Below are 7454 nucleotides of genomic sequence, written 5' to 3' on the forward strand. Positions count from 1 at the left end.
GGAGAGGTAGGGGAATGAATGAGGGGACACAAGAGAGGAATGGCTGGTTTGTGTTGTGTGTGTGTGTGTCCGTGTGTCCCCACACTCTTGCCTGTGCATACATGTGTGTTTGAGTGTATTTAAGTAAGGGTTGTGAGTGTGTGTCTGGGAAATCCCATGTGTGACTGTGAGTGTTTGTGTCTCTGAGTGTATATATGGATAGGGGACAGGCTCTGCGTTGATGACTAGGGGCTGGGATGTGTTTTGGATGGGTCTTGATTTGTCACTGAATGTACTGGTGTATTGGTGTTCGTGTCTCTGAGGAATGTGGGAGGTGGAGGGGGTGTCTGTCTCTCTGTGTCTGGATGTGCAATTGTGGCTTTGAGTAGCACTGGCTCCTGGTGTGTTCCCTGTGAGTGTGAGAATGTGAGCGTGGGCCTTTTTGTCCATGGCTCTTTGAGTGTGCATATGTGGAACTTGGTATGTCTGCCCCCACAGCGATGACTCATTTATCCCCCCCTCCCACGTTACCCACCCTCATCTAGAGCTGCAACTGTTTGCTAGTGTGTTCCCTGTGAGTGTGAGAATGTGAGTGTGGGCCTCTTTGTCCATGGCTCTCTGAGTGTGCGTATGTGGAACTTGGTATATCTGCCCCCACAGCGATGACTCATTTAACTCCCCCCATGTTACCCACCCTCATCTAGAGCTGCAACTGTTTGCTATGTAGGGGCTGAGTAGGGGGCTGTAGCACGTAGGGGATGGGAGGCAGATCTTGCAGTACACTCAAATGACCAGCTACAGTAAACAAGGTGCAGCCAGTGATGTGAAAGGTACAAACTGGTATCTGTCTGTGTGGGCAGAAGGCACCAGCTGAGCGCAGCACAGTCCAGGCTTAGAACTCCACAATTCAGGCTCCCCAGACACCCTGGGCTACAATGAGTAAGGGGGGTCCCCAGGTCCCCCCACCATTATACATGGAGGTACATGTGTCTGTATGGGGAATGGCTGAGAATCCACCTTCTCATCCACAATATCCACTTTTACAGAGCCAGTCCCATCTCTCCTTAAGAGAGATCTTAATTGCTAAAACCCCTCCTTACCTTTTGGTACCCAGAGATGGCTGCTCCTGAGGACAAGGGATCATAAGTAATTCCTTCTACCCTGAGACAGCGGATCTTTCTTTCTCCCTATCAGACCCTGCCCAGGCAGGAGGTTCTGGGTGCCCACGTCCCTCTGGTCCTGAGTCTGGCTCCCTCAGACAAGCCTGAAGGTGGGAGAGGTCAATTATTTGGCCTAGATGAGCATGAGGAAGAGACCCGAGGTGTATGCTCAGAGAAGACCCTGGAGCCCAAGTGGGGCTACTGGTGCTATGGAAGACACACAAGGAGCTCGGTATTTGGGTCCTTGGGCCCAATAGCAGTGGCCTCCAGACACTCCTGGCAAAGTGCTTTGTCCATGGAAGGGATTCAGGGACCTCATGTCCTCCGTCTCCAGTCTGGGCGCTCAGCCCTGACACCTCCACCCAGGGAGAGTGGCCTGAAACCCTTGTTTTGCCCAAACTGTCTGTCAACCAGTGGTCACAGAACCTCTTGTTGATCTAATTCTGAGCCTCTGAGCCACAGGTCCCTGTTACATCCATCTTTGAGTGTCAGCCCAGGCACTGGCCTCAGATGCTATCCCCGCTTCTTCCCAATTCCGGCGTGACTTACAGTAACCTCTGTCTGGCTAGGACTAGAGTAATTGAAATGTAATTGAATTTTCAACTTGCTGATGCTGCCACAGGCCTGGGATGTGGATGGGAACACTCAGGGAAGGGCAGAGGTGCTTTTCAGAAGAACAGAGATCGGAAAACAAGCAGAGGTGTGGGGTTAGGTGAAGGAGGGCCAGCAGCGACCTGGCTGTGGTCCTGGAAAGGGGTGCTCTGAGGGCTTAGTCTAGGCTAGGTAGGTCATGGAGGCAGTGGGGGCGGTTTGGTCCTTGGGCCCAACAACACTGACCGTAGGAGCTTCTGGCAAAGTGCCATGCCCATGGAGGAACCCAGGGACCTCATGTCCTCCATCTCCAGGCCAGGCACGAAGCTCTCGTGCCTCATCTCTGCAGGGAGGGCTGGCCTTCCTTCAGGGTTTGGGTGGCTTTAAGGGGATCAGTATCTACTGGGAGAGCAGAGGACCCAGGGCCCAGAGTTATGCATCTTGGTGGCTTCACAAGCTAGAGAGCATCTTCAAGCCGGGAGGAGAGGCAAGGAGGAAGCGGCTGTAGATAGCCATCTTCTGTGTGTTCACTCACTCAGATACTCACTCAACAAATACTGGCAGGTAAGCTGCAGAGATGGGGGCCTCACTGGTTATCCTGGAGAGACCCCATGTAAACAAATGGCTGGGGGTGGGTATCTAATGCGTTAGGGTGGGAGACTGTACAGTCAGGGCTACAAGATGGGACTGAGACCAACAATGATAGCGCATGTGAACCCAAAGGAAAAGCAAGGCAACCTCCCAGTCTGTTAAGTCTAGTGTTGAAAGGAGGTTAGGAGCATAGACTTTGGGGCTAGAAAGGCCTGGGTTAGACTCCGGACTCTGCCTGTGTGATCTTGGACTAGTCACTTCATCTCTGTGATAGGTTGGGTAACGGTCCCCATAGCTGTCCACATCCTACCCACTGGAACCTGTGGATATGTTACATGGCAAAAGGGACTTTTTGCAGATGTGACTAAGTTAAGAATCCTGAGATGGGAGATTATCCTGGGTTATCCAGGTGGGCCCATTGCCATCACAAGGAGCCTTATAAGAGGGAAACAGAAGAGTCAGAAAGATGTGATGGTGACCAGAGATTGGACTGATGCCAGCACTGGAAGGGGCCATGAACCAAGGAATGTGGGTGGCCTCTAGAAGCCGGAAAAGACAAGGAACAGATTCTGCCCTATAGACTCCAGAAGCAACACAGCCCTGCCAATTCCTCGGTTTTTACCCCATAAGACTCATTTTGGACTTCAAAGCTCCAAAAGTGTAAAAGAAAAAAATGTATGTTATTTTAGCCACTTAAGTTTGTGGTAATCTGTTACAGCAGCCGTAGGAAACCAACACAGCCTCTCTGTGCCTCGTTCACTGGTTGCACCCACAGGAGCCTTTGTCACATCAAGTTGTGTAACGGTTCACTGCAAACACGCAGATGTGCAGAACAGCAGGTGCTGGGCTCTGGCAAAACAGAGACTCCCATACTCATACTCACGATATTTTTAAAATCATTTAATATATACATTTTTAAATCAGAGTTGTCATCATGGGAAGAATCAGGACTTAGACATCTGCTTATCTCGTCATGTGGTATTGTTTTTATTTTGAATCATATATGGTGCAGGAGGTAGCTAAAGATCTAAATCCTAAAATAAGTAAATATTAGTAATAAATGACATATTTATTATTAGTGATAAATTTATTGTTAGTAATAAATCATAGTAAATATGTACTGGTGTGTTTGTTCTGACATAGGAGCACATGAGGAGAAGTTAAAGAAGGAGAAGCCTGATTTTCCTGGGAGAGGTGGATGTGTGTGTGTGTGTGTGTGTGTGTGTGTGTGTGTAGACTGGGGGGTTTCTATAACCTGGATCACCAGACGTTTGAGGAAAATCTTTAACAGGACAGAGAAAGTTCCAGAGGCAACTTGGGCTGGGTTTTGAGGAATGAATAGGAGTTCACAGATGAGCTTTGAGTGAGACGTGCTAGGCTGGAGTGGGAGAAGAAGAAGGCGTGGCATTCCAGGCATAGAATTCTGAAGAGACAGCATGAGCAAAGGCAAGGGATGAGCACGGCCAAGGTCTATTCTGGGGCCACAGTAAACACTAGTTTGGCCTGGGGGTGCCCCTATGAAGAGGAGCAATGAGAAATAGAAACGTGAGTGAAGGGCTGGCCTTGAGTCTAGGCTGAGGATCTCAGACTCAATTCCAAAGGCAGTAGGATGCATGGAGGGTGTAGGCGAGTGCACGATGCGGACAGATTGGCGGTCATGCCCTCCAACCTGAACACATTTAAAGTGAATAAAGAGTACATTTTCCTTGTTAAAGATTCAAACCATTAAGAATAAAATGAAGTAAAATTATTATTTTTAATTATGTAGAATAACTATTGACTCCTGTATTAGAATATAGTTAGTGTAACAAGGATTCCACAAATGACAGTGGCTTAGAAAGACAAGTTTATTTTTCTCTGCAGACCAGCCAGAGCTGGCGAGGCAGCTCTACAATCACTAGGAAGCCAGAATCCCACCAGGATAGAAGAGTATCATGGTTATGAGCACAGGTTCTGGTGCCGAACTGTCCAGGTTTAAATTATGGGTCAGCCACTTATGAGCTGTGTGACTCTGGCATTCTGCTTAACTTCTCTGGGCTTGAGTTTCGCCACCTGTAAACTGGGGATAACATAGTACCAATCTAAGATAGGGAGAATAATGTTCCCCCAAAGATGTCTACGTCCTAATCCCTAGAAACTGTGAATGTTACCTTACATGGCGAAAAGAACTTCGTAGAAGTGATTAAGTTAAGAGTCTTGAGATGGAGACATTATGCTGGATTGCCCAGATAGGCCCAGTGTCATCACAAAGGTCCTTATAAGAAGGAGGCAGGAAATCAAAGTAGAAATAGGAGATGTAATGATGGAGGCAAGAGATTACAGTGGTGTGAGGTAGGGATCATGAGCCAAAGAAGGCAGGTGGCACTAGAAGCTGAAAAGGCAAGGAAATAAATACTCCTTTGAGTCTCCAGAACATAGCCCAGCTGACACATTGATTTTAGACTTCTGATCTCCAGAACTGTAAGAGAATAAATCTGTGCTATGTTAAGCCACTAAGTTTGTGGTAGTTTGTTATAGCAGCAATAGGTAACTAAATACACATCCTCATTAAGATAAATGAGATAATATGCCCAAAGCACTTAGAAAAGGGCCTGACACATAGTTAGCATATATACAAGTGTTAGCTCTTATTATTTATGGCAAAAACTCTTGGCCTGGGTCTGAGATGGCTGCTCACATCCACATTCCAGCTAGTGGAGAGGCACATCATTTCTACTTACACCCAATTGGCGTGAATTTGGTCACCTTGTCACATGTAACTGCAAGGGAGGCCAGGGAATATCATTTTTCTGTGGGTAGCCATGTGCCCGGTGAAATGTAACTTTTCTATGACTAAAAGAAGCTGAGAAGATGGTTACTGGAGAACTGACAGTGTCTGGCACAATGTCCTACTATAAAAATGGAGACGTTTAGCAAAAATATCTTCCCTCCAAAATTCAGTTAGATACACATTTTCTAACTCTTTTTTTCTTGTGCTATTAATTTTATGCACTCTTGACTCCCCACTATGTAAGACGAGACATCCTACATCTTCTATCACGCTTGCCCTTCCTCCTCCTGTCTCATCTTACTAAACCATTTCATTTGCATCTGGTATCCATAATTTAAATGTTTTGGTTTTGTGTGTTGTCTAACTCTGAATTTCAAAAATTGAAAATCAATAAAGTGGTTTTTTTTTTTAATATTATGATTATGTAAACATTATTCTCTGCAGAGCTAACTAGCCTCCTGGGACCAATGGAGAAGGAACAATATTTTATAGTTTAAATGCTGCCGGAAGGGAAATGCTCCAGGCTTCCAGTTCAAATGTATTTTCCTACATTCTCAGATATTCGGTCATGTTAAATTTTAATTTGTTTCATATTTGGACCATGACTTTCTTATACAACTTTTTGTTCTGCTAGAGTTTCTAATGGCTTTTCTCTTTTCTGCTTGGGAAAAGAAACATATGCCTTTTAAATCAGGTCATTAAAATCCCCCAGCTTCTTAATTACATTATTTGTTGAATGAAGCCCATTCTCTTCTAAAGACATTCTTCTCTAAACCCTCTGACTTCCTGTTCTAATTTTGACTGATGGCTTTATGGACCTCTGATATTTCCATTCATTGCACTTCTGGGTTAATTCCACTGTTTCATAAATCTGTTATTTCTCTTTCTTGCGTTTTGTCTGTTTTGCTGGAGTATATCTTCAAACAACATTTTTAAAAGGGGTGCATGGAAGGAAAGCTTTCTGAATCTTTGCATGTCTGAAAATGTCTTTAATTCATCTCTACACTTACTGAGTGGGAAGATCAACCAGCAGGCATCGCTTTAGGGCATGTGGAAGGAGGGTAGATAGGCAAGTAGACTCCTCAGTTTTGTGCTCTGGGCCAAAAGAAGGACTGGTTTACTCTAGACTCCACCACTCTGAGGACCTCTGGTCCTTTTGAGACAGATCACTTAATTTCTTTAGAAAATAGTCCTCTCTCATTTTTTAATCTGTCCCTCTCCCTGTATGTTCTATGTGTGTGTTTGCAGGGGAGAGTTGGTGGCAGCTGCTGGCTTATTATTTGCCAAATAGGCCTTTACTTGAATATTTTCCAGGTTTTGGTTATTCTCATACCACTGACTCAATTTTTGCCATAGTTTCTTACTACCTGTATTAATATTTCCTTATGGTATTATTTTTTTAAATTGATTATCCTAACCTTACACTATACCAGTAAAGTTGCAAGTTTGATATTATAGTTATATCTCTTATTGTTTGCAATTATATAGTATTTTCTAATCTATATTAAAATAAACATATAATGCTTAAGATAACAGAGGTGCTTTTTATTTACCATTAAATATCATCTAAAGCAGTGGTGCATGTACTATACTTCAGGGACGATTTTTCAAAATAATTACCGTATTGATTACCCTCTAATCAATTGCCTGAACTTTCTCTGTGTAGCTGCCAATTTGAGCCTGCAAGTTACCCAGGCTTACTCTGTGTTTCCTCTGAATCAGCATTAGCTTGTGAGGCTTCGCTCTCATATCTATCATGTCAAGATTGCAAAGGGCTGCTGTACCTTCAGGCGTTGCTTCCTCGGATCAGGCAGGAGAAAGAACAAAGGGAGGAAATACTTCCAAGAAGATACCCTTTACATTCAGTTTCCAGAACTGGGGCACATGAACCCACTTTTCCTAATTACCGACCAAAAGAAATGAGATTTCATGATTGGCCTGGACCAAATCATGACTCATCCTTTGGGGCTGATACTTTCACCTTACGAGAAACAAACTGGGGCTTGGGTAAAGACACTTCTCCTGGGACCAAGAGCTTTCTGCCTACGGCCTGAAAAAAAAAAAAAAAAAAGTCAGGATTCTGTAGCAAAGTGCAAAAGGTTTGGGGCACTTTGTTGGTCAGACAATGGACCCTGTCTGTTATATCTGGGATATCTTTTTTCATATCTTTGCTCTCAGGATATCCATAGCTTTATTTTAGGCGTGTCTCTCATGAACAGCATATAGCTGGATTTTGTGTTTTCATGCATGTTGATAATCCATCAACTAGTGATATCAGTCTATTTACATTTTTTTGTGATTACCAGCATCTAAAATTTTATTTCTAAATCTTATTTTGTGTTTTCTATTTACGCGTGTATTAT

The sequence above is a fragment of the Pteropus alecto genome, unplaced genomic scaffold (genome assembly GCF_000325575.1).
Source record: "Pteropus alecto unplaced genomic scaffold, ASM32557v1 scaffold39, whole genome shotgun sequence".
NCBI classification, from domain to species: domain Eukaryota; kingdom Metazoa; phylum Chordata; class Mammalia; order Chiroptera; family Pteropodidae; genus Pteropus; species Pteropus alecto.